Consider the following 15,704-nt stretch of genomic DNA (forward strand, 5'->3'; position numbering starts at 1 on the left):
TTATTACTAAATATATTCTATGGCCAGGAACTATTTTAGGAATTGAGTCTATGAGTATATAAAGCCAAGCCCCTTATGACTGACACAATACTCCAGTATGGATAGTCCTCAAAACATTAACAATAATCCATCAATTACACAACTGTATATAAAAGAACTACAGACATGTTGAAGAGAAACCTATGTTTCTATGCTTGCTATATATATGTTCCATATTAACCAATAAGTAGAAATAATTAAGTCCACCAACAAGATAGACAGATTTTTAAAGGCATATGCATATATGATAGACTACATCTCAGCCATAACAAAAGAAACCCTTTCATCTGTTATAATAGAGTGGTACTGGATTTAGCCAAGCACACTTACATGGAATCTAAAAGAGTTGATCTCATACTTCCGACTACAAGAGTGTTACCCAAAGCTTGGGGTGAGTTAAAGAAACAGGGAAGAGAGAAAGGCTCATTTATGGGGTGCCAATCCACTGTTCAGACAGGGAGAAGCATCAGGGTACACAGTATGCATCACTGCAGAGAGCAATTATGTGCTACTAATTCCAAAAGCTACAAAAAGGATCTCAAGTCTCCACATAAAGAAACAAAGACTGAAGACTACATATATATACTCTGATTTAAGTACTATGTAATGTACACACGTATTGGACACTACATGGTACCCATTAATATGTACAACTTTAAGGTTTGTCTATCAGTTAAAAATGAATGTATTAAAGCTTATGTATATTGACTCTCGGCCGACTCGGCCTTCGGTTGCCTTTCTTGCTCCCTATTCTAACGGCAATCAGTTTCAGGCAATCAATCTCACTGAACATTTGAGTGGGGCTAATGAGAGAGAAACACTGAGTATCAAATTTAACTTTAAATTTACACACACATGTCTAACAACCACTACACTAACAGGAACGGCTGCATATATTATTACTTTTGTAATACACTCAAGTTTTATCATCTACTATGATAGTCATTTTTTTTATATTTTCCCACAAATGTTCTGAAAATAAGCACAACAATCTCTTTTCAAAGCAGAGTTAAGATTCCCACCCAATTCTGACCAGAATGGGTCTATTTAGCTACTCCATGCAGCTCTGTGTTTGCTCATTTGATGCAGCAGAACCTGACACAAGTCCATGAAAATCCTCCACTAAGGTTCCTAAGAACTGCTTTGCCTCTTGGGTATTAATGCTTTATTATTTTTTGGAGAAATGCTATTTGCTAACTATAAATTTAAATAATTATAAAGTACAATCATGATAACAGAACTGAGTAATTATATGGGAAGTTTTTAATATCACTCTTTTCTACATAGTTTATATAAAATCAACTTGATTCAGACAGACTTAAATACAAAAACAAAACTCTTACAACCTCTGGGACAAATACGAGACAAAGCAGCTCTTAGCTAAGACACCAAAACCATGAAGCATTAAAGAAAAAAAATCGCCCAGCATGGGGTAGGGTTAGGGTGTGCTTTTCATTTTAATGCCAGCACTCAGAAAGCAGAGGGAAGCAGGCCTCAGTAAGTTTGAGACCAGCCTGGTCTACTTAGCAAGTTCCAGACCAATGAGGGCTACAGACCCTGTCTCAAACAAACAAACAAACAAACACTCTACAACAGAAAAAGAAAAGAAAAGAAAGTAAAATGAAATAATGTATCAAATATCATTATAGTTAAAACTTTCTTCAAAACCACTGATAAATATAAAAAGGCAAGCAAGTCACAGGTTGGGAGATAATTTCTACAATTCTATTATCTAGTATGTGACAAAAACCTTCCAATAGAATACATTTAAGTCAGAGTATATCGTTCAACCTCAATAATAAGCAAATAACACAATTTTTCATTTAAGAAAATGATAAAAATTTGGGCATATGTTCCACAAAAGAAAACACACCAATCAAATACAGTTGAAAATACATTTCATGTAATTAATTATAGGAAGGCAAATGAAAGCCAGAAGATACCTAATCACACATATACATTAAAATGGCTAAAATGCAACTATACTGACATTCCTGAGTGTAGGCAAAGGAAACTGTCAAAGATGGGTGTAAGGAATTTGTAAAGGTGCACGGCCACTTTAGAAAACAACTCATCGGTATCTTATAAGGCAAACATACAACTGCTGTGAAACTTGGTAATAACATTCTCCGGTATTTGCCCAAGTGAATGAAAATATATGTGCACAAATTTTTGGCAGTTCTTAAAATAATCCTGCATTAGAAGCAACCCAATTTCTATCAACTTATAAGTGGGTAGACACACTGTGTGCACACCCCACACAACAGAACACTATCCAGCAATAAGAGCGAGCTAGTGACAGGAGAGTACTGTGAAAGACAGGCCTAGAAGGCCAACAACACCCTTCCTCCACTTCTGCTTCACAGAAAAGGACAACGAGCAAACAGAATATACCAGTGGTTGCCAGAGAACAAAAAGCTTTCGAGGGTGAAGAGAATTCTGTGTCTTGGTTTGGACTTTTATTTGTATACATTTATCACAACTCAGTGAATTTTAAGATGTATAATTACATGTCTAAAAACAAATGTTTTAAATATTAAAACTAAAATCTAAAAACATTAATATCTAAACACTAAGTAAAATAAAATTATTTCCCCAAATCAAACATTCCAGACATTTTTTTAATAGCAGGAATATGTGCATGTCTAAATACAAAAGAGAGCTTGTAGTATACCACTGTTCTTTTTGAGAACTAGAAAGGACAATGGAATTATAAAAACCATATTCATGAGACAGCATGAGGACAAGACTACAGAGGCAGGTGGGGGTCTTTTAAAAGTTTCATACTGCCAGACTTACACTTAACTGGGGCATTTTCCAATCTGGACTCAGACCAGAGGGTAAGCTTCAACCTGTTCGTGCAGAACATGGATGAAGATCAGAGAAGCCAGGAGAGGGTACTCATGCACGGCTAGAGTATGGAAACTGTCAGCCTACAGGAATTCAGAGTTCTTAGCTTCTATTTCCTCCAGGAAATTTAAAATTGTGCAGGACCCAGGAAGCAGTGTGATCTATCTTCTTAGGAGGCTATGGCTGAAGGACGACACAACAATAACCTAGCAATAGCCTATCTCTTAGCATCCCCTTAGTTTAAGATGCTTGGCTTCCATTTCCACCCGCCTACCTGAAAAGATGGGCATTCTGTCATGGTCTGGATGTGATGTGCCTACCAAAAGGCTGTGCTGTTGAAGCCATGGTCCCTAGTTAGTGGATCCAACCACACAGATGATCAGGACAGCAGAGCTCTGACCTGATCGATGGATTAATTCACTGACAGATTCCTAATCTGATGGCATTACTGGAAGTAAGAAACTTTCAAAGGTCACTGGAGAGGACTATAATCTGTTCAGACCTGTCTGTCTTTTCTATCCTTAACTGAGTAGCCATGTTTTATCATGCCCTCTCCCACCAAGTTCTGTTTCACCTCAGAACCTAAACAGTGGAGCCAGTCAACCACTGACTAAGGTTGCTGAAACTCTAAAACAAAAATCAGTCCTTCCTTAACTTATTTCATTCAGGTATTTTGTTACAGCAATGAAAAAGCTAACATGCTCTCTGGCAGAAAATACCAGGTCTGACATCCATTTTAAAATAAGGCATAAATAAAACAACAAACCAATTTGACCTAACTGGTATTTACAGAGCACCTTACCCAACAACATTCTTTTCAAATACATATAAGACATTTACCAAGATCATATTTGGACCTATAAAACAAACTTCAATGAATTTAAAACAATCATCACACTGGAATTAGATTAACAGAAATATCTCTGGAAAACTTCCAAATATTTGGAAACTAACAAACTTCTCAATAATCCCAGATCACAGAGACACCAGAAGCTAGACACAGTTGTGTTTGTCTCAAGTCCCAGATACTCATAAGAGTGACAAACAGGATGCCCTCAGCCCAGGGATTATCGGCTAACCTGAAGAAGGGAAAACAAACAAACAAAATACAACTGAATCTCACTCCACCCCACAAAACAGAAAAATCTGGAAGTAAGCATTTAAAGCAGTCAGAACTTCTAGTATACTTACAATGAAAAACCAAATGACTTCAGCTTCCAGCTTGAGAAATTAGAGAAAACAAACTATACCCAAAGAAAGCAAATAAGCAGCAGAGAAAAAAGGAGGCTTTTAAAAATAGAAAAAGTAGAGGAAATCAGTTAAACTAGAGGTTGGCTATGAGAATCCAGTAAATTAATAAATGTTTAGCTAGGCCGCTAAAGAACAAAGAATACTCAAATTAGTGTACTAGGAATAATAGAGTGGAGGGTCTCAGTCTGGGCATCGCCACTCCTTTTGGGACCAAACAACCCTTTCACAGGGGTCGCCTAAGACCACCAGAAAACACAGATGTTTACTTTATAATTTATAACAATAGCAAAATTACAGTTATGAGTAGCAATGGAAACAATTATATGGTTGGGGTCACCACCCCATGAGGAACTGTATTAAAGGGTCGCAGCATTAGGAAGGTTGAGAACCGCTGCTCTAGAGGTTACAAGGATATTAGACTCACTGTGTTTTCTACAGATACTAAAAGGATAAAAAAACAAAAACAAAAAACACATGACAACTCTGACAGTGACTTCAAGGAAACAACAATTCCTTGAAAAGCACAGCATAATCATATAGCCACATGGCCAAACACTGGTTTTATAGAAAGCACAGCAGAGCACTGAGTAGCCAGTGAAGTAGCTGGGTAGTGGACCGTGTGAACCTAGCCTGGGGCAGGCCCTAGTTTCATCCTCGGCACCACAAAGCAAATCAAACGCCCAACTGACTGATGCTCAGAAAGTGCAATGTGAGTACATTTCAAAGCAAGACATAAATTTAGAAAAAGTAACTTTAAAAATCTTAGACTTTACCTCATTATTGATTCTTACTACTGATTATACAGACTAGCATATTTTTCCAACAAAAAAAGCACAAAATCTATTGAATTTGGTTATCAACACAAATTCAGTATCATTCTACTTGTATTCTATTTTTCTAAAAGCTATCAAAATTTTCAAGTTGTAATTCTCATTATCTTAAAAATTAAAACTTTTGTGTCCAACAGTCAAAGTGGTATTGAAAACATGGATCAGAATAAGCACATTCCACAGTACCCTGGAGAGCACACTGGTAGGAAAGTATGCTGAAGAGCTGAAGGAAGAGAATGGCCTGCATTGCGGTGGATGCTACAGGTCTACACAGTCATGGCTCTAAGTGTGCACAGCCTCACATACCCCACAAGACTAACAATGGCTTTTCTGGGTGACAGGATTTTCAGTACTATTTTAAATTCTTAACCTGTGTTTTTTTTGTTGTTGTTTCTGCTTTTCCCAACTTTCCATACTGGGATGTGCTACAGTTTTAACCGAGAGTTGAAAATTAAGAAAGTAAGTCAACTACTTAAGATTAAACTATATTTTAATAGAAAAGATACATTCTTAGGTGGGCAAATGGCTTACTCTACAGGTACAACCTTATTTGTGCTTCTTATTTCCTAAATATAAAAATGTTTAGAGGCAGGTATGGCCTACGCCTATAATCCCAGTACCAGAGAAATTGGCGCCCGAGGATGAAGTGCCTGGAGACTGGCCTGGACTACATACAAAGCAAAGGCTGTCTGTCTCAAAATAATCCAAATACCAACAACAACAAGGGAAGCAAGTTCTACTTTTATTTTCTACTATTTATAATAAAAATTTAAAAATTAAATATTAGATTAAATACAAATTCTTTTAAAAAGCAGAGAATTTGGTAGGCATGGTGGTGTACTTGATTCCAGTACTCACAATATAAAAATAAAAGTGATTTTGCCAAAAAAATTATTATTTAAAATACAGAGGGTTTGTCATTGTTGTTGTTTAAGAAAAAAGAAATCCTTTAGAGGCTGGAAAGATGGCTCAATGGTTAAAAGCACTGGTTGCTCTTTCAGAGGACCCAGATTCAATTCCCAATACTCACATGGCAACTTAAAACCATCTCTAACTCCAGTCCCAGGGATCTGATATTCTTCTGGCCTCCACCCTCTCCCCCACCCCATACACACATACAGTAAGTACACAGACATACATGCAAGCAAAACATCCATACAAACAAAATAGAATTTTAAAGTAAATAGTCCTTTTAAAAAATCGAAAGCAATCTTTTTGTAGAAAGGACAAACTTAAAATTATAAGCACAATTATTTCTTCATGAATTATACAACTAAAGTGATAACTCAAAATTAAAATTATCAGAATAGATTATTTAGGTAATTTAATATTTTCAGAGTAACTCATACAGAAAGCAGAATTTCGTTATCTACTTAATTCATAGAAATTACATATATCAGGGTTATTAAAAATGGTTGTAAAGCAACTTATAAATGCCATTATGTAATTAAGCCAATTAGTAAGTATTAAACTGTTCTTACACTTGAAAGTGTTAGGTGAATAATTTTTTACAACTCTACCAACAATTGAGCTCAGAAAAGAAAAACTGCAGTGTTAGTGATGTGCTGTCGACAAGGCAATTACATTTCCAAAGGGAAGCTTCATGGATCTGCAAGTACTGAAATAGTCACAGAACAGTTTGGCTATAAAATGTGAAACTTTTATAAATAATTTGCTCCCTGCAAACATTCAGAGCAAATAAATACTTTGGCTGACCCAGCAGCATAAGGAAAGGTACGGAGAAGGGGCATTTCATGTGGTGCTGAGGAGACAGTGAGAAAGGAAGAGACCGACCACTTTCTTCTATAGTAACAATACCTGTCTGACATGGCTGAGAATGGACAACAGTTCACTGGCAAGCTATACTTCATTCCATATTTCTAACAGTCTTGAAATCAACACGTAACTAGTTTATAATGATCAAATAAAGAGGCTCTTCCCGGCTGAAAGCATCTATGCAGTAGATCCATGTCCACAGCATTCATCTCTGAGGTGCCTGCTTGTCAGATGGCAGCTGGGTCCTTCAGATGCCAGCCTGAGCTCTCTGGTTCTTCTCTTCTCTAGAGTGACTGTCATATATCTGCCTCAAACAGAAACTGCACAAACATCCTGGCCTACCAAATAAAAAATGCCAGTGAGCACATGCCTATGCAGCCAGTACCCATGGAATATTATTGTCACTAGAGGGAGTTTTTGAGTATTCTCTCCCTAAAATTGCATCCACTCTCACACAACACCCTTTCAACCTTAGCCTTGCTGTCAAAATTACGCCTGCTAGCAGAACTAGAAACATCATTAATATATGTTTACACAATCTGTTATCACAAATGGTTTAGTTTCTTACATTATTCTGAATTCGGTTTTCCTTAAGAAATAATCACATACACAACACATGTACATACTCACACATATATACTCATACATTCACAGACACTCAAACAGACACACACACACACTCAAATACACATACATATATTTATATTTCACTGGGGTTCATGTCTGACTTCCTTAAAGAAAATAATAGCTTCCCACAAGAAAAGCACACTAAGCTAAATAAACTGGTTTATTATCATTGTAAACAGAATGTAAACATTGAGGTAGGGATCGACGAAAGAAAAAAAAGAAACTATAAAACTATAGTTTTTAAAAATATAAAAATGAGACACTATACTACCAAAGAAGCACAATCCAACTTTAACGCCAAATGCAGTCATCAAGGGTTAGCAAGTTTTGAATTTGCCTGTGACTTCAGCATTGTAAAATGTAAACAACAATCAAGTTCACCTAAACTTTTCTCCAGTTTATTTTTCAAATATTAAGAGAAAAAAATACTGAGAATGATCAAATCCATAAAACATTAAAAGAATAAGACTATAAGCACATAAAGCATTTCATTTTCCACCCTTTCCCATAACTATTGGTTTTCTAGTATTTATTCTAGGACTTCCTCATACTGAAGAGCAACACAGGCTATATGTGTGTACACACACATACACACACACACACACAAAAATATGGACATATAGAAGATTATATATAGTTACACATACAACAGGACACAATTCAGCTTTCTTCTACTATATGACAATTTTTTGTGTCCTTTTTTTTCACAGGTGATCATGCCAGTTTTTCAAGCTAACCTAGGCACATGTTTCTTTCTCCTAAGATTTTAAAACAAACCAGATTTCAAGCGTTCTGTGGGACTCAGAGACAGTCACGAATTAAGTTACAGCCTATTCATTTCTTTTCAATCAGATATGAATGGGGATGGTCTGTAATTTTCTCTAGTCGCTTTTAAAGCTACAACAACGCAATCAAGGGAAATTACCTTGCTGGTGATTTCGGGGATTGGTGCCCTGGTCAAATCAACAACGCCTGTAAAAGTTTCTTCTTGTGCTTTTCTTTCACTGCAATAGAAAACACCTGGGTCTGTTGTTGCTGTTGTTTTTAAAGCATCTAGAAAGGCTTCACGTCCTGTGTGGTTCGGCATTGCAATATCAAAACACCACGGCCTGATCTGTCATCTGTCAGGTCAGAGGCCAAAGCTCTTCCTTCATCTTTCAGGATTCTGCTGACTACCTCGGACTTCCACAGCGGCAGAAAACACCCCACAAAGATACAAACTTCGTGGCGCTACTCCCGGTACTGGGAGAGCCAGGACCACATCCAAGGCGGCCAGCCCCACAGGCAGAGCCCGGCGCGGCGCACGCGGCTCGAGTCGGACACCCAGGGCCCAGAGCAGCCCGCGGCCCGAGCCCCGGAACCAGGACCACTAACGGAACCAGCCCTGGGCGGCGGCGGCCGCCGCTCGGACTGCGGATCCCGGCGCGCGCCGGCCGCCGCGAGGGCGGGGGCTCCGCGGAGGAGCTGGCCGCCCCAGCGCCCCATTGGGCGCCGCTCCAAACGTGCCCGAGTGGTGACAGGAATAAAGTGGGTCACAAGGCCTAGCGGGTCCCGGGCGCGAGCGCTCTCGGCGGCCGACTCGGCCTGCCCCGCGCTAACCCCGCGCCCAGTCTCAAGCGCGACGCGGCCCCGGAACCCCCGGGGCCCGCGGGACCCACCGCGCCCCCCTGCCCTGCAGGTAACCCCCGGCGGCCCCGGGACACTTGGCGCAGGCCCGGCTGAGAGCGACTCTCCGGAGCTCCGCGCTCTCCGCGTCCCCGGGTCCGGGCCGCAGCTCCTGCCTCCCGGCCTGGCCCGCGGCACCCCACCCCCCCGGCGCCCCGCGCCCCGTTCCCCGCCCCGGCCCCACACACTGCCCCCCGCGCCCTCCCGCGTCCTCACCGTGCCTGAGGCTCCGGCTTCCTCCCTTCCCCGCCCGGGACTCTGCCCGCGGCGGCTCGCGACAGCCGAGCGGCGACAGCCGGGACACGCCACGGCTCCGGGAGCCGGCAGCACCAGGGGCGGCGAGTGCGCGCCCCCGACCCACCCCTCAAAATTCACCGCTACCGCCGCGCTCCTCCCCCTCCCTGCCTTCCCCTCCTCCACGGAACCCGGGAGCACGCATGCGCCACCCAGGCCAGCCGCCCGCCGCGCGCCGGGCCGAGGCCCACCCGGTGGGGCGCACTCACCGGGAGCGCGCGCGCGCGGCGGCGGCCAGATTTCCTTCGCGCTCTCGCCGTCCGGGGTTTCCTCTCTCCAGCCGGTAGCCGCCAGCCGAGTCCGTGATTGCGCTGCCTCCCGGCGCATGCGTCGTGGGCGCGGGGCTCCGCGGCCGGCCGGGCTCTGCACTCGCCCCTCCCCTCGCGGCCGCCTTCCTCCAGCGCGCCGGGCGCGCATGCGACTTTCCCCGTTAGGCAGCCCCGAAGCCGCGCCTGGGGATCCCGGGCACCCGAGGAAATCCCACTCCTGCAGGCCGGCGTGAGCTCGCTCCACGGCCGCCGAGGGAAGCCGGGATGCCCCGAGGCCCCCTTCCCTGCGCAGGCCGGGAGGCGGGGCCTAGCGGAGGGTGCGGCCGCCCGCAGCGCCCTGGGCGGCTCGCGGTTCCCCGGGATGCGTCGCTCCCAACCAGTGGGAGCCGCCGCCTGGAGTGGTGCCTCTGTCCCCGGGAAAGCAGAGAGCTTGGCCTACGCCAAGTTAGACTTCTCCAGCCCAGTGCTCGGCTTCCTCTCCTAGAGGTTCGTGGGATGCCTGGGACTCGGTTTCCCGGCTCCTAGAGACACGCTAGGCTGGCCGCTCCCCGGAGATGGGCCTGGACGACCCAAGTGACCTCGGCTGTAGCCAGGGAAGCAAAAGGTCGGGATGTGTTTGCTCCTCTTATGAAAAGGCAGGGGACACTGCAAAAGATGAGCATGGCGCTAGGGATGAACCAGGACCCTAGTTTACACTGGTTTCTTAGCTACTGCACCCGAATTACTGGGAAAGCAGCTAATTCATAGCAATTTCTTTTAAAAAATCAACTCGGACAGCAAACAGAAGGCAATAAATGAACCTATACTCTTTAGCTCCAAAAATCCTCTCTCCAAGGTAATGTTTGTCTCAATAAGAATTAAGTTCTTGGTGTATATTCAGGAAAGAAAAAAAAAAAAAAAAACTTCAAAACTAGGGATTAGCTGCGTTCCCCCCAGCAATGTGAACTCGGAGAATCCTCAAATTCCTGGCTATGTAGCCAGAACCCTGCCAGGAGAACCTTTCCTTGGCATTCTTTGTACCCCGTTTCGCCTTCGAAAGGCCATTAATGCACAGTTTCTGCTGTCCTAATCCATCTGCTGCTCGCTCAGGTTCACGTCCTTTGAACTCACCCATTCTCCACTCTGTCCTTGTGGTCCAGGCAGGACACTGTGGAGGAGGAAACCTTGGGTTCTCTGTCTCAGGCTGGCAATTACTGCCAAGAAGATTGTTTCCCAGTGAATCTGATACTGAAAGAAAATAACCTTTTCTTGTGTGACTAATGAAAGAGCAGGCACCACGAAGGGAAAAAACAGAAAACAGATTAAAACATGGTGATGTAGCCTAGATACATGAGCGCTGAAATCGATGTGGGCTAGATTCCTTGGAATCAATAAATTCGCGAATGTGTTTGTTTTGTTGCTTAAAACCAGTAAGAGCTTTTCTGCCACCTACAAGTTAGTGTCTTGATCACTGGTAGTAAAACGGGGGCAGGAGGTAAGGTACTGAGACTGGTAAATAGGCTGCAGCCAAATAAATCTGAATGCTTTCCCTGGGTCAAATGTTTTGGCTTTATTTATTCTCTTTCTCTATTATAGTTCCTCTAGTGTGTGTGTACACAGTATGTACATATATATAATATACACATATATATATATCAAAATGACCTTTGCCCCCTTTAATGGTTTCATTGTCCTCTTAGTCACCTGTGACTCCTCCCTCGATCACATTCTGTTTAATTATTTACCAAGACCTGTTGATAATCCCTTGATTTTCTGCTCAGTCCTCTGTCACTGTCTGACTATTTCCCACGGTTCAGTTTACGACTTTTCCCCCATTTAAAAAAAAAAAAAAAAAGGTTTTTTTACTTCCCAACTTTAACACTGTGTTTCCAGTAAACAAAAATTTTGCCTCATAGTTTCATAAATCCTAAATCTAGGTTCCCAATTCTAAACCATGGCCTTAAACACCATGTGCCTTGTTGTCATTTAAACTGTTTCCGGTTCTCTTTTCAACTGTCTTTTCATCAAGTTATTCATCTGTGAAATGATGTAACTTCACCAAGTTATTCATCTGTAAAAAGAAAAAATGTAAACTGCAGATAATAGTCTCAGTTCAAAGAACAATTGAGAGGCAGCTGGGTATTGACACTACCTGCTATGTAAATCCCATCTCAAGTGTTGGTCACTTTCAGTTTTGAAATTAAAATATAATTCTATCATTTTCCTTCTCCCCTTTCCTCCCTCCAGTCCTTCCCAACCATTCACCTTGTTCTCCCTCAAACTCGTGGCCTCTATTTCTCTAATTGGTGCACATGTATTCCCAAATATATACATACAGCCCACTTAGTTTGCATAATGCCACTTGATATTGGATAACCAATTAAGGGCTCTTCTCTGGGGTAGACTTTTTCCTGATTTTAGCATTCCTTAGTTGCCTGTAGTTTTGTATCAAAGGTTTACCCCTTCCATGTTAGCGTATCTCATTGGTGTCTTCCTTGTTCCTGTCTTACTTAGGCAGCAATATGGTTGAGACTTCATGGGTGGAGCTTCTCTGTCATTTGTAGAAGACACACTGTCACAGCAAACTTCCCTCTGTATCTTCAAGTCTCTCTGCCTCTTGACCCACTATGTCCCTGAGCCTTAGGTACAGGAGCTGTGTTCTAGCTGAACAACACAGTCGCCTGTCCTCTGCATTTTGATGTGGTTTTCTGAAATGGCCTCTGTTTGTTTGGGAAAAGTTTCTTTGATGAAGGGTGAGACTTATACTTATCTGTGGGTATAAGGATTAATATTTAGAATGTAGTTAGAAATTGCTGGATTAGTAATGTGGCAGTTGTAGGCTCGCCTTCAAGATCCATGACAGCGCCAGCACCAGTACCAGAACCAGATAGTTGGCCAGGTTTCCAATACCAGGAATGATTTCCTTTTTGTGTGGGCCTCAAGCCCAATTAAGGAGCTACAGTGCTGTTGGGGTTCAGCCACTGTATGTCTGTATGTGTACCACGATGGCATTCTGAATGATGTTGTTTAGCAACTTTGTTTGTTTGTTTCCAGACAGGGGTTTCTCTGTGTAGCCCTGGCTGTCCTGGAACTCACTTTGTAGACCAGGCTGGCCTTGAACTCAGAAATCCGCCTGCCTCTGCCTCTCAAGTGCTGGCATTAAAGGCGTGTGCCACCCCACCCCCCCAGCTTTGTTTAGCAACTTTAAAAATTCAGTTTCGTGCCTTGATTTCAACTGTCTTTGTTGAGAATCTTTCCCTAGTTGCATAGATTCCACTAGTCACAAAGTGATGTCTGCTCTTCCATACCACGGTTCACATCAGCCACTAACACTCCTGGTTTCATTGTATTTTTACGTGAGTTGGAAGATCCAGACATGCAGAATAGTACTGTCAAGTTTTTTACAATTCCGTGGCTCTATTATTCAGATTCTTTCTAGTCCTTTTAAAATAGAGGGAATTTCAGTAATGTATGTGGTATTATGGGATTCATAGTCTAAAGTATAGGCTTAAAATGTTACTAATTGCCTTAAGCTGAGGAACACTGGAAGTCAGGTGATCTCCCTGAGCGTCAGAGTATTAGCCATACAATATAAGAATAAGAATATTGGAGACCTGTGGCTTTAGGTGGTGAGACTGACAGTCGTCCATCTTTACAGTCTGCCACTGGATCCCTGAGAATGGTTCCAGTGACTCAGACACTTTGCCTGCAGCCTGAGTCTCTCCTTCGGTTTTCATACACGTGTCCAGTTAGCTACTTGATGTCCTCCCTTGGCTGTCTCAAGTATGCCTCTTAAAACAAGAATATTTTGCTACTGTGAGTAGTTAATGGTGGTATACACTTGTAATCCTAGCAGCACCCTGTCTTTAAAAAGAAAAAGAAGAACCTACGTATGAGAGCAGTCACAGTGTTCCTTCTAAAACTCATATTTTCAGTTCATCTGAGTGCATAATCATGACCATAATACCTTATTTGATCTGCCCCATGCCGGCCTTCCAACCTCACAGCCTGCCATTTGCTCCTGTGACATTCCAGAAACATCTTTCCAATTCCTTGCTAATCTCTGCCCACATCAGGCCTTGACAGAGGCAGCGCTGAGAACCTTTGCCTAGATGCAGCCATACCTATTCTTAAGCCTGCCTCCTCAACTTTCAAGTGTCAAAAGATCTTGGCAAGTTATTTAAGTATTCCTACTCCTCTGTCTACACAGTACCCAGTTTCTTATTTCCCCCATAATATATTAATTGCATATATTTGTTTAATGTTCTGTGTCTTATTTTAGCCATTTCCCCTACTACCAGATGATACACTATTTTATTTACTATTTGCTTACAGCATTTATTTCAATACCTGTGGTGACTGATTGACTAAGTTAAGGGGATTAGGTAGGAAGAGGTTTATATCCCCAACTATGATTGGAGGATGATTGTCAAGAAATAGGAACACTGGAATTTATATAAAACACTGGATTTATATAAAATCATTAAGGATAGATAAACTGGAACTCATTGGGGAAGATCATGTGACCAGTACTATTGTCTTAACAGTGTCCACAAGAATGTGGAACACTAGTATAGGTAAAACAACTCTCTGTATAAGAGCATGTGACTATAATAAAGTTACTGCCTATCTAAGAATGTGTGTCACTCTAAATACACAGATCTACCACCTGTGTAGGAGTGGATAACACTAGAATAGATGCTATTGAAGAATATATAACACTGTTGAGAAAGCCACTGCCTGAGTAATATGTGAAACACTGCAATAGAGGAAGATACCACCAGTATATGGTGCGGGGTGAAGTCCAAAGCAGGGAGCAAAGAGCACCAAGTAGCTCACCTTCTAAATAACTACCAATATGTGATGCCAGAAACTACCTCCTCCTCGGCTTCCTCCTCTGTGTGTGTGTGCACACATGTGCGTGTCACACACGTGTGCTCAAGAGTGTGCTCACGAAGGATCAAAGCATTCTATCCCTGAACTACATCTCCAGTTATTGGCTCATTCTGAGACAAGTCTCAATATGTAGCCTTGGCTGGCCTCAAACTTGTGTTCTCCTACCTCTGTATCTCTGAGGCCACGTCTTCTTGGGTTCTTAGACAGTACTGTCCTTTTCTGTCCCCTTTACCCCATTTCCTTTCATGTGATGTGACTATGTCTTCAGCATCAACTAGAGAAATGGAAGGTCTCTCTAAACTTTAGAGTCTAAAAGGAAACAATAACCTCATCCATGGGCAGATTTATCAGTATCACCCAGTACTTACCAAACAGAAGGAAAGACACTGCTGGCCAGGGGTGAGCTGAGCTAAATCAAAGCACACTTTCTTTCCCATCCTTTGACATGGTCAGGATGTAATATTTCTTATGATTTGACTGACTGAAAGTACTGCCTGAGCTTGAATCATTTGACACAGAGAAAGGAAATTCAAGCAGCAAGAAGACAAGGTATACTTCTTGGGGATGGGGGGGGGGGCTGGAGGGTAGGTGAACTAAGAGATCAGCAGAGACAAGGCTAAACCTAATCTGTGTCCATGTTGAGCAACGGACTATGTCATGGGAGGCTGACCCAGTTTCTAGGAGAGCTTAGCATGCCTCATTAAAAACAAGTTCTTGGATGCAGTATGAACGTCAGGCACTCTCCATGTGTTCCTCGTCTCCACAGTCCCACTCCCAGGTCCACTACTGTGGAGATAGAGCCAGAAAGGGAAGAACGGGCTAAAACAACCCAATTTGAGGCTAGCCTTGGCTACATAGCTAGAGCCTGTTTTAAAGCAGCATCTTCCTTCTTCAGAGTTCTTTGAATTCAGTTCTGACTTGGATCTGAAACTGGCATTTCCACTTGGGTAGATTTACTAACCCGAGTGGGATGAGGTTAAATACCTTCAAGCTTTAAGGGATTTGCCTGCCGCACAGTGCTCCTGAGTTTTAATGCGCACACCATCCACCTAAGCATTCATTAGAGTGAAAAGTCAATCCTGCTAGTCTGCCTTGGGTCAGACATTATGCATTTCTAACAAGTTTTCTGGAAATGCCAGTAACCCTAGGAGCAAACTTTAATACCATACTGTAAGTAGAGAAAGATTTCAATAACATGCAGTTGTCAAGGATTGTTAAAAATACTAGA

General features: G+C 42.4%; 1 protein-coding gene across 3 annotated transcripts in view; it reads right to left on the bottom strand.

Moving 5' to 3' along the window:
- Clock (clock circadian regulator) overlaps positions 1-9,803 on the bottom strand; it is an 80,583-nt gene extending 70,780 nt beyond the window's left edge. For 2 of the 3 annotated variants that reach the window (XM_021162109.2, XM_021162108.2), the window contains exons 1-2: positions 9,542-9,803; positions 8,299-8,377 (exon numbers count right to left, since the gene is read on the bottom strand). The gene's annotated coding sequence lies outside the window, so the exon portion shown is untranslated. Of the gene's footprint in view, positions 1-8,298; positions 8,378-9,254; positions 9,436-9,541 lie in introns of those variants that run through there. The other variant, XM_021162107.2, reaches the window with a different exon arrangement.
- Between the last annotated feature and the right edge of the window lie 5,901 nt (positions 9,804-15,704).

The sequence above is a fragment of the Mus caroli genome, chromosome 5, assembly GCF_900094665.2.
Source record: "Mus caroli chromosome 5, CAROLI_EIJ_v1.1, whole genome shotgun sequence".
In the NCBI taxonomy this organism is placed as follows: Eukaryota; Metazoa; Chordata; class Mammalia; order Rodentia; family Muridae; genus Mus; species Mus caroli.